Raw genomic sequence first — 12,566 nt, 5'->3', positions numbered from 1 at the left:
CTTTGCATGTTTAATTAGATATCTTCAGGTTTTATTTGCTAATTCTGACAATCTTGCTGCAATTCAAAGCAAATATATATGTGAGACTAACCGCCCTCTCTCACCCTGCCCCAAATATGTGATATGGGACTGGTGTTGAAGTATATCTCAGGCACAGTTAATATGACGGTAACAACAAAACATTGGATAAACAGGACTTCTGGGAAATTTCCTTATTATTAACACATAATTAACCCATTAATATAGAAGAAATGATTACGGTATATTGCAGGTGACTTTTGAGTTTTTGCCAGTTATTCTCCATCATGACTATACACTGGACTCACCAAGCTCCCCACCCCAACTCCCACCTGAAGTCCATGTCTGAGTCCCATCACAGAGACTCTGGAAAGTAGAATATGACACAATACACTAGTGGCCAGAGATTCCTAATCTGTGCTTGTATGGAAAAATCTGTATCTGTAAAGGATGGAATGGTGGTGCAGACCTTCAGAAGTGATCTCTGCCACCCAAATTCTATCAGTAGGTCCATGAAGGGACAGAATGCCTGGCAGGAAGAAGGATGAAGAGAGTTGAGCTAAGCAGAGAAGAGCAAGGCAAATATGCTTTGCTAAACGGAATGGCTTGGGCCCAAGGTGTAGAATAAAAATGCACAAGCCTGGTATAGAGGGCAGGCCATTTAGATTAAAGGAGACTACTTCAGCAGGAGCAAACTTGAATTGGATTGCTTTAATTTCTCTGTATAAAAATAAAACCTAAAATTGTGGATAGATGGCAAAATAGAATTTAAAAAAACGAGTGGGGAAAGCTCTCTGCCAAGCAGTCCTTCATGAAGTAAATTGGATTTTTATATTAATTTTTTAATTAAAAATCAATTTATTGACATACAAACCAAAGGGATCAAACAGAAAAGAAGCCATGCTCTAGCCAAGTATGACTTAAGTTCTCTGATGTAACCAGGTTGACCTCGCACACAAATCTAGAGACGAAAAGTCTTTATGTCTTTCTGTGAAGGCAAAGCCATTTGGTTGGCACTTCAAAGGAGTATCTTTCCACCTGGTCATCATCATATTGTATATGCCATGAGTCTCCAGTTGTTTGCACAACTATGTCATAAGCTGAGAAATGGCTGAATGACTGCTTTCGATCCTGGAAGCTTAGCAGTAATTGCTGGCTGATGTTCTTGTTGTCACTTAAAGAAGAGGCTCTGGGTCTTGGCATCAGGTAGACAGGCCTTGTGCTCTGCATTAGATTATTTATGACGAGCTTGCAGTGGTTGCCTGAGTGCAGTGTGGCGTACAAGATGGAATGGGTCGTCCTCAGAGATGCTGTCTGCAAAGAAACAGCTAGCTAGCTTTGTCACCCTTCCCAGCCCATCCTGTCTCCATCAGGAACTTGGCATCAGCATATGCTTCTGATCTAGGACCAGCATTCTCAGATTCAGCTCCAAGACCACATCCAAGAGACTTTGAGATTCCTGAGTTTTGGGAAACATTTTGGCAACATTGAGCCCATCCATAACAATATCAAAAGAGGCACAGGTTTTTATGAAGTTCTTAAATACTTGAGTTCCTTGCGCCAGGTGGATTTCACCTGGGTGCCTTAGATGGGAGCAGGTGTCATTTCTCCACCTGCCCCATATGAATCCCAGTGACCACAAACTTCCACAACCCTATGAAAAACTCAGGTACGCAGGACCAGTGACTGAAAACTCCAGACCTCAAGGGATCGGGGATGGGTCGGTCTAACTTGGATTTTAAATTCTCAGTTAGCATGCTTTGGATCATTGCTGATAATGCACAATTTCACAGTTTTGGATCCTGCAGCTTTTATTTCACACTATGTTACAGACCTTCCCCTATGTCACTGGAAGTTCCTCGTCATCACTTACACTGGCTGCAGTTATTGGGTCGAAGGGATGCAGCATTTCTTTCAATCTTATTCCTAAAGATCTTTGGGTTGTGTTCAATTTTCCCCACATCTAAGGGTTTGACTTTAGAGTTTTATTGGTGTTTATTTTTTGTTTGGGGACTCGCCCTGAAGTGCTCAGGATGGACTCCTGGTAGTGTTCCATACAGGGTACCAGGGATTAAATCCAGGTCAGCTGCATGAAAGGCAAGTAATTTACCTGCTGTGCAATCTCCCAAACTTTAGACTTTTTAAAAATTAAATCACCACAAGATACACAGTTACAAAGTTGTTCCTGATTGGATACAATATTCCAACACCCATCCCTTCACCATTGTAAATCTTCCACCACCAATGTCCTCAGATTCCTTCCTTCCACCCCAATCCCACCCCCAGTAAGCTTCTCCAACAGGCAATATTCTTCTCTGTCTGCCTTGGGCATTAGGGTTTGCAATATTGATACTGAAAGGTTATCGTGTATATCCCTTTACCTACTTTTGGCACTTAATTCTTATTTGGAGTTATCATTTCCAACTATCCTTATCATAGTGGTCCCATCCCTATCCTAGTGGACCTCTCCACCCTACTTGTGGCAAGCTTCCAACTGTGGGCCAGTCCTCTCAGGCATTATTTCTACTGTCCTTGGGGAATAGTCTCATAATATTCTTTTTCTATCTCACAAGTGACTGCAGTCATTCTATGTCTGTCCCTCTCCTTCTGACTTATTTTGCTCAGCATGATACTCTCCGTGCCCATCCATTTAAAAGTGAATTTCATGACTTCACTTTTCCTGATGGCTGCAGAGTGTTCCATTGCGTAGATGTACCATAGTTTCTTAATCCTGTCATCTGTTCTCAAGCACTCGGGTTGTTCCAGATTCTGGCTACTCTGAATAGAGCTGCAACCAACTTTAGACTTGTAAGAAGTAAGTTGGACAGTCAAAATACTAGGCTCTTCCTAGTAGCCCCTAGAACAAAAGATTTGTAGCCCCCTCCAATTGTGCATAGATCTTATGCTCCCACAAGATCTGATGGTGAGTCATTAAAGTCTTAGTTCAAGCCAGACATGAACCTCACCCTCAAAGTCAAAATGGTACTCAGATTGGTAACTCATATCAGAACAATCAATTGGATTTTCTGTCCTCAACCTCAAATCACAATTTCTAACGAATAGTGGTGCTAGTTTTTTCCATCATAGACTGTGCTCTGGCCAGTGAACTACTGTTGGGACCTAAGAATTTTTCAACACGCAATTAAACTGGAGATAGATATAATTTCAACTTCTTGGACTTCAGTTGTATACCATAATCTGTTTCACTCCCAAAAGTTATTTTACTTATTTTTCATTGTCTTTCCTAGGGATGTGAGGATCAAGATAGAAGAGAGACTCTTTCACACTTAGCAATGTGTTGATAATTTTTTTCTGCATAGGAAGGAGTCATGGAAGTCAGACTATCATTGTCAACCTCACTCAGATGAGTCTCTCCTTTGATCTCATGGTTTTAGCATTCAACTCTCTCTGGGACATGCTGTTTAAAAGGAGTAAGCCTTTGGAAATAGTCCCGTTGGGAAAGAGCAGTTGGTGAAGTTCAAGACTCACTTGTGTGCCAGCTGTGAATAAAATGGAATTTTGTTTAAGGCTCATCTGGCCCCCATCCCAAATCTGGCTGTGGGAATGACAAGTCCCTCATGCCACTGCATTAAATGTTGACCGGTGACAAGAACATAAACCAGATATACATGCTATAGGTTGGAAGAAAACTTAAATAGAAGAGATTGAGGAAGCATGAAGTACACTTAGTAGTGGTTTTTAATTGAGCTTCATAGCTAGGGGAAAGGTTCACCTGAATCCCTTCTCCCTTGGGGTGTCCCTGAATTTGGCCCCCACTGATAATCTTCAATTCCACAGAAGACTGGTCTGTGGGATCAATGGTTCTCACCCACTAGAGTGCCTCTAAGTTACCCAGGGTACAGGTTAAACCTCAGAAAGCTGGGCCCCACTTCTAATTCAGGAGATAGAGGGGGGCTGCTCTTAGAATTTGGACCTAAAACAGAATTTCAGGTGATTTCATGGCTGTTGGCCACTAGACCCTGCTTTGAGGAGGGCCGTGTTTGATTTGGAAGTATCCAGGCTGAGGATTGCTCCCTTGCACATTTTTCCTTCTCCCTCCCTTGCTAATCAATCCTCCTCTCTCCTAGCTTCAACAACCCTGTGGCACAGCAGTTTAGAACCTTGTCCTCCAGGAGAGCTACATGGGTCATTCGCATTAGTATCGCCCAGAAGTCTGAGGAAAATTTGGCGTCCCAATCTCCATCATACCAGAACATGCATTTATCAAGACCCTTGGGTGATCTGTCTGTGCAGTGATGATTGGGGTGCATATATCTGGCCTATTGGGGTGATTCTGGAGTTAAGCCTAGTGACTCAACACACTCCATCAGTTTCATTTAGAGATGAGCAAACAAATGCTGTTGAAATCAAATGTTGCCCTACCTATATGTAGCAGATATGCCCAGACTCGCTAAGTGAAAGCTTACTTGAGGGGTAACATCAAAATGCAACCATGTGGCCTCTCGGAATGTCGTGGCATTTTAGAAAGGGGCAGAAGAATGGAAAAGCCTGGGCTTGGAGAGAAGGTACAACCATGATTGAGTGACAGGCAGAAGGGCCCGGACAGAGAACACTTTCATCAAACTGATGATGCTGCACCCTGCCACTAGAAGGCGCTAGACGGGCACTAACTATCCCTGTCACCCCCTGCTCTGAGTCGACATAGACACACCAATAATGTGGTTGCAGTTCTGAGCTACAGGGCCCCAAGACTGGCTTCTCCTCCCTGCCGCTCTAGAAGACCCTGTGCTCACTGGCCTCATAATCCCAGAGACAATGTTTCTTCTCCCAAGAGCGTTCCATGAAGCCACCAGGGCAGTCAGTTCCAGAAGGAAGAGAGTGTAGCTTGGGGATGTTGCAAGGAAAAAAAAGAAACAAAAGATTTGTATAATTTTATGCACTCTGTCCCAACCGAGAAGGAAAGGTGGGCACAGGTCTGGCAGATGCTGTGTGAAGAGCCAGTCCCAGGTCCACAGCCCTGGCCAGCAGTCTCTCGTGGACTGGAGGCCTTGCGCGAGGAGGGGCAGCTGGTCTAACAGATCAGGGCAGGAGCAGACCCGCCTCAGGGCGTGGCCTCAACGCAGTGTCCACGGCTCTGAATGGGAGTAGAAGCAGTCCTTCGATAGCTGGACCACCGCTGTTCTTTGTTCTTGACTAAGCAGAAAGTTGCATTCGTCCTTCTCTTCCTTCTTTTCCTCCTTCCTTCCTTCCTTCCTTCTTCCTCCCTTCCTTCCTTCCTTCCTTCCTCCCTTCCTTCCTTCCTCCCTCTTTTTCTTTCTTTCTTTCTTCTTCTTCCTTCCTTCCTTCCTTCCTTCCTTCCTTCCTTCCTTCCTTCCTTCCTTTCTTCCTTTCTTCTTTCTTTCTTTCTTTCTTTCTTTCTTTCTTTCTTTCTTTCTTTCTTTCTTTCTTTCTTCTTCTTCCTTCCTTCCTTCCTTCTCTCTCTTCCTTCCTTCCTTCCTTCCTTCCTTCCTTCCTTCCTTCCTTCCTTCCTTCCTTCCTTCCTTCCTTCCTCCCTCCCTCTTTTTCTTTCTTTCTTCCTTCCTTCCTTCCTTCCTTCCTTCCTTCTTCCTTCCTTCCTTCCTTCCTTCCTTCCTTCCTTCCTTTCTTTCTTTTTTTCTTTCTTCCTTCCCTCCTTCTCTCTTTCTTCTCTCTCTCTCTCTCTTTCTCTTCTTCTCTTTCTTTCTTTCTTTCTTTCTTTCTTTCTTTCTTTCTTTCTTTCTTTCTTTCTTTCTTTCTTTCTTCTTTCTCTCTTCTTTCTTTCTTTCTTCTTTCTTTCTTTCTTTCTTTCTTTCTTTCTTTCTTTCTTTCTTTCTTTCTTTCTTTCTTTCTTTCTTTCTTTCTTTCTTTTCTTTCTTTCTTTCTTTCTTTCCTTCTTTCTTTTTTCTTTCTTTCCTTCCTTTTTCCATTGTCCCTTTTTTTTTGGTTTTTTGGGTCACACCCACGGTGCTCAAGATCACTTCTGCTGGGGCTCAAGGATCATATAAGGTGCTGGGGATAAAATTTGGGTTGCTGCATGCAAGGCGAGTACCCTATCTGCTGTACTATTGCTCTGGCCCCAGGCAGAGAGATTCTTAACTGTAGTTTAGTGATAGAACTTGGAGTCCTGGCTGAAGTCTGGGACTCTCCACCATTCACAAGTGCAAATTTGGGTCATGCACATTTAAGCATTCAGTTTTAGGGGTCTCGTAGTCCCCCAGACACATCTACAGATCTCTAGGAAAGCTAAAGGCGCTGAACAACACCCCCTTCTATCAGGGGTCCACGTAAGTGTTTATTCAAGTGGCAGGACTCGCATTAGACCTCCTAACTCTCTGCCTGGGCTTCATAAGGAAGACTCCAGTCTGCCAGGGAGAGAAAGTAAAGTTATAATTCAAATGTAGAAGCTTCACCTTCATTTGAGTTGAGCTCAGACCTCAAATTAGTATCTTACCTGTGAATCTTTGGAAGTCAAATGAAGAGCAAAGGCCCATCCATGTGTTCCACCTGAGTGTGGATTGAGACCCTCCTATGTGAGACTGTTCCAAGCACGGGCCAGTGCGGCAAGGCAGCCAGACACCTTGGGCTGTCTCAGGTCCAACCCAGAGGACAGAAAGGGGAACAAGCACTAATTATTACAAGTTGCTGCCTAATGAGCATCATAAAGGTTATCTGGAACCCTTTTGGAGAAACTGTGCTAAATAAATGATTAACATTAATACTATAAATAGCGTTCCACCCCGTGCTGATGAATAATTAAAGGTGCTTCCATTGTAGAAATACAAATCGGGGCCCTCTGTGTCACTGTGCCTCTGAGGAGCATTTGTCCCAGCTCTTGGCAGCGCAGCTGTTCTAGAATGTCCCCGTGGGCTCTCCCCTCCGTGTGTGTACACTGGGTCCCGACTTGCCTGTGGGAACATCGGCTGAGCTGTCTGGGGCCAAAGCCAGGGTCTCGGACGGGAGTGTCTGTAAATATTTACTGAATATGCTGCACTCCCTTCTTAACATCCAATGTCGAGATAATCAGAAATGTGAGCCCCGGCTAGCGCCATTGGTGCGTTGCGATAAATATTTAGACAGTGTGTTTGGAAAGGCTGGGGGAAGTGGCTGTGGTCCCTTTGTCCTAAAGAAGAAACCCTCAGCCTCAGTAACCCTGCCCATTTGGAACCAAGTACAGGGAGGCTACAATACTGCCTGGGGAATGACTGATGGCTGGCTTCCCCCTTTGCTTTGGTGCTCTGAAGTCTGGCCTTCACACTCCCGAAGAGGAGGATCAGGAGGATGGAATGGCATCTTTCAGGCCCTTCCTTGTCTATTGCCTTTCATTTTGAGGGGGAGGTCACACCTGAGGCGTTCACGCAGTACTTCCAGCTAAGGTTGGCTCCCAGTCGTGCTCAGGAGTCCATGGGGTACAGGGAGTGGAATCAAAGCCTGCACCCAGTCCAGAGATCTCTCTCCAGCCCCAGTGCTGCTTTCTTTTGGTGCTTTTCATTCCGAGCCTGTGAGGAGGCTGTCGGAGGCCAGTGTGCAGTGACTGGGGTGTGGGGGGGTAACTGGATGTGACAGCGGCCACCCAATAAATGTCCCTGTCTTGCGGGTTAACTGGTACACAGAGAGGTTTGTTTCTTCTGACTGGGGAAGGTGAGAATTGTTGACCAGGGAGGGTGGGGCTCCTTCCCTGGGTGTCAGTCTTCTGGGTGTCCCCTCAAGTGCCAGGGAGGTGAAGGGTTGCTAGGGATACCCCTAATCCTACTCCTGGTCTCCACCATCCAGGAAATCTATTTTCTTGCCTTTTTTGACATTTGATTAACTTTTTCACTTTGTTTTCTCAGAATACTATGGAAATTCAGGAGCACAGCTTTTGAGCTCTATGTGAATCATCTCACCCAGCACCCAAGTCCTAACAGTACCCCGCCACTAGACAGACCCCCTTGTCTCTTCCTTCCACCGCCCTCCCCTCTGCCTCTCCTAAGCACCCTCATTTCCACCAGACTAGGGATTAGTTTCGTGGGGGTTGGTCAGCTGGTTTGCTTTAGTTCTTTTTATTTCACATATGAATGAAAGCATCCAGTGATTGTCTTTTATTCCCTGATTTATTTCACTAGCATAATTATAAAAAGAAATTCCATCTCTTTTATCCTACAGAGTACAATGTGATCTTTGATGGGGTGGTTGGACCATACCTGGTGGTGGTCAGGAGCTACTTGGCACTGTGCTAAGAAGTGAGTGACCTCTGGAGGTGCTAGGGGGATCCAACTGGGGTCAGCACATCAAGGCAAATACTTTACTTCCTGAGCTCCTCCCTGGCCCATTTTTTTGAGGGGGGCGATGGGGCAGGAATTATAATTTAACCTTTTTCCGTGCCATAGTCATATTCCATCAGGTGTATAAATCACTGTTTTTTTTATTGAATCACCGTGAGCTACAGTTTTAAAACTTTCATGTTTGAGTTTCCATCATACAAAGATTAAACACTCATCCTTCCACCAGTGTACAGTTTCCACCACTAATGTTCCTAGTGTTTCTCCCCCGATCCCACCCCTCCCCCTGCGTCTATGGCAGATAATTTCCCTCTTACTCTCTCTCTATTTATGGACATTATGGTTTGCTATACAGATAATGAGAGGCCATCATGTTTGGTCCTTTATCTACTTTCAGCAGACATCTCCCATCTCGAGTGATCTCTCCAACCATCACTGACTTCGTGATCCCTTCTCTATCCCAGCTGCCTTCTTTCCCAGCTTCATAAGTCAGGCTTCCAACTGAAATCATTGTTTCTTTATCCCATCAGCTGCCAACAGGCGTTTAGGTCAATGGGAACACTCATGTTCTTGCCACTCTCTTGGATTCTTTCTGCTATTGGCCCCTTTCATTGTCACTCTCCACATTCAGGGCATATGTCCAGCTTTTTCCTGAATGGCTCGGGAATTTCATGCCTTCAAGATGGTGCTTGTCTAAATAAAAGTTGGATGAACCCAGTGGTGTAGGAAATTGGGTCACAGTTCTGAAGAACACGGCTGTGTAGATTTTCAGACTTGAGCAATGACCAGGGCTGGGCGTTTGAAGCAGTAGAAGCCAAGAAGGAAATGGCACAGGCTCTGCTCTCAGAGCACTGAGCTTGCCCGGTGCCGAGCCTCATTGCTGAGTGCCTGGAACGAGGGTGGATACGTCGTCATCATTGCTGGAGTCCACAGGCAGGGGCTGCAGCTTGGGGGATGTGATCACTTTTCTATTATGCATGAAAAGCCAGAGGAGCGTCTCCATCCTCCCTACCTCTGAACCCCTCTTAACTATTTAACACAAGTGAATAGTCGGTGGGGCCAGACTTGATCCCAGGAGTTCCTGGCTCTGGGATCTTCAACTTGACGTCCTGGTCAAATGGGTGAAGGTTTGTGGTCTCTTGAGTTGCCAAGCAGGTGCCATCAGAGATACTAGACCTCTCTAAGAATGGCCGGGGGGAGGGGCAATGCCAAGTGATTCTGTGGTTTGTTTGCAAAACAGAGTTGGTTTTTCTCAGCTGTGCAGCGGGTCTTAGTGCTAAAGTGAGACACGTGACCCTGGGCAGAGGCAGTGCCAGTGCAGAGATCCCCAGTGTCTCTTGTTGTGGCTGTTTTGCCACACCCAGCACCACTCAAGGTCTAGTCCTGGCTCTGTGCCCGGCAGTGTTTGAGGAACTCTGTACGGTGCCAGGGATCCAACGGGGGTCGACTTCACTGCAAAGCAAGTGCCTTAAGCCCTGAACTCTCCCACACCCGGTGCTCTGGGTTTTTACTTGGCTCTGTGCTCAGGGATCATTCCTGATGGGGCTTGGGGGCCCATATGTCATATCAGGTATTCCATATAGGTTTGCTGCATGCCGGGCAAGCATCTAAACTGCTGTTGTACTATAGCTCCATTTTTAACCTCCCCCGCTGTAGCCTATTTGAAAAGTGTCTTTAGCCCTTTAAACTAGTGAAAAGCAAATTAAAATTGTGGGCCTTACCATCAAAATTTTTAAAAAGTAGAGGAGGGTGTCAAAAACATAAGTCAAAAGGTTGGTGTGTATCTGTGTGTGTGTGTGTGTGTGTGTGTAAGGCCCAGAATTGAGCCCTAGCACTACTATATACTTCCACAAGCAGTGCTAAGGACCCCCTAAAAAAAAAGAAATACAAGAAAAGAATAAAGTGCATGTTATGGGCCTGGAAGAATAGCTCAGTGACTTGGAACATCTGCCTTGCAAACATAAGGTTGAGGGTTCAATCCCTGGTGCCACCACATGTGCTCAGCATGTTCCTGATTTCGGGCTTGACCGCAGTTGGAGTAGGGGGAGAGCATCATAGCCAAGAGACAGGACTCCTGGCTGAGCAGTATGACCGAAAGGATGTGTGAGCATCAAGACCAAGAAGTTTGACCCCTGGCAAGCATGTGTGTGAGCACCACCACAACCCAGGTGAGCACCTCAATCAGAATGTAAGGAGGGACCACCACGAAAGAGGGCAGTACCACCTGGCATGTGTGTAAGAACACAGCTAAGGGAGCCTTCCGTGAGCACCATAGCCAAGTGTGAGCAGACTCTGGGGCAGGGATTAATAAAACAAACACACATAATCTGGTGAGAGCAGGAACCCCAAATAAGCGTGATGGAAAACAAGGCGGGAGTGAAGGCAGCCTTCCTGGAGCAACTGGCGTGTGCCAAAGGCTGCACTAAGTGCCTGTTCTCCAAACAACCCGACTCCACGGACACTATTTGCTGTTGCCAAATGCAAAGATCGGGGCCAGAAAATTACACTCACTCAGCACAGTTGTCCCAAAGCCACTCCTCCCAAGCAGGACTGAGGACTTAAGCCTCGCGGGACAGTCCTCCAAGACACGGGACATCTGAGGGCCACGCGCAGCGGGACCGGCTCTGTCCTGGGCTCTGGGAGGACCCATGGCTGCTTTTGTCTCTACTGGCCATTCTTGGCATTTCTTGGAGCCTTTTCCTTGAGAGGTCCCCTGTACCCTGTTTGGGGGACCCGTTCCAGGGACAACTCCAGACCGTGAAGAAGACCTGGCCAGTGGGGGCATCACTTATGATGCGGGTTCATACTGGGAAAGCTGCCACAGGAAAAGAGGCAGGGACCATGGCATCGACTTGGCTTGTCTCTCCTCTAAGCTGAAAATATTGAATATCTGGGAAGACTCAGCTAACGATCTTCAGGGAAGGCCTTCGAAATCTTGACAGGCAACATCAATAGCCTTTCGAGGCCTCCTCTCCCCACTCCCACCCTGCCAGGGGCCTGCAGGGGAGGGGTCTTGGCCCATGGTTCTAGCGGGTGGTGCCAACTGTGAGTCAGCGGGCAGATTTCCACCCTCCGACAAACACTCCTTAAAGCCAAGGGCTCTGCCTGTTTAGGGAAACACATTCACAGCTCTAAGTAGCTGGATGGGGGTGGGCGCTGGGGGTTGGAGTTTGGCCACATAATTAGTGGCGTCCCGCACTAAGGGTGGAGGGACAGGCTCAGCTTCCCCCTGTGCCAACAACCATGCCCACCATATGTGGGACAGCCGCATCCACCTCTCTTGTTCTTTGTAATTATTCCCCCGTGTTTGTTTATTTTTTCACACAAGTGCATGAGCTATTCATTTGGAAAATTCACTGTGACTCCCAGCCCTTGCCTTTTTATTGTACTTCACCCTCTTTTCAAACTAAGACCTATTTTCTTCTTCACAAACTCTATTGAGATATAAAATTACTATCATTTTCTCCTTAATAAAGATTGTAGTCAATTCAGTGATGGACCTTGAGGTCAGAAACGGTTACATTAGCACGGGCCGCGCAGCGAGACCTATAATTAGGGAACTAACTGTGCGGAACACTCAGGGCCATGGGGGTGGCTCCCGAAGTTTCTTTCCTGGCCTAGAGAAAGTTCGAGAAGCAGAGGTGGACAGAGGGTACTCTGACTGGTTTTATTCTTCCCTTTTAAAGATTTGCTCTTTAAAATCCTGTGCTTTTTTTTTTTTTGCAGACAAGGTGAGGGAAACGTCCAGAAACAGACATCACAAAAGATGCAGCTTTCTCTAACCCTTTAGGGAGGGAGAATCAATCACCTTGACTGAATTAATTAGATTCTTCAGGAAAGCAAGTATTTCAACTGGGTCTTGGTCTTTCCATTCAATTGATTGTTTGCCTAGATTGGCTTTTTAGCTCTGTCTGCACAGGGAGGTTGTCTCAGAGTTCCCTGGAAGACAGACAGCTGGAAGGTTCCAGTAAATGCTACAGACTTCTCTAGTTCTTTCTTTCTTTCTTTCTTTCTTTCTTTCTTTCTTTCTTTCTTTCTTTCTTTCTTTCTTTCTTTCTTTCTTTCTTTCTTTCTTTCTTTCTTTCTTTCTTTCTTTCTTTCTTTCTTTCTTTCTTTCTTTCTCTTTCTTTCTTTCTTCCTTCCTTCTTTCTCTCTTTCTTTCTCTTTCTTTCTTTCTTTCTTTCTTTCTTTCTTTCTTTCTTTCTTTCTTTCTTTCTTTCTTTCTTTCTTTCTTTCTTTCTTTCTTTCTTTCTTTCTTCCTTCCTTCCTTCCTTCCTTCCTTCCTTCCTTCCTTCCTTCCTTCCTTCCTTC

General features: G+C 45.7%; 1 pseudogene; it reads right to left on the bottom strand.

Moving 5' to 3' along the window:
• Positions 1-996: 996 nt before the first annotated feature.
• Positions 997-12,566, bottom strand: part of LOC101537474 (mitochondrial ribonuclease P catalytic subunit-like) — a 117,646-nt pseudogene continuing 106,076 nt past the window's right edge.

The sequence above is a fragment of the Sorex araneus genome, chromosome 11 (assembly GCF_027595985.1).
Source record: "Sorex araneus isolate mSorAra2 chromosome 11, mSorAra2.pri, whole genome shotgun sequence".
In the NCBI taxonomy this organism is placed as follows: Eukaryota; Metazoa; Chordata; class Mammalia; order Eulipotyphla; family Soricidae; genus Sorex; species Sorex araneus.
This window is presented reverse-complemented; position numbering and strand designations above follow the sequence as displayed.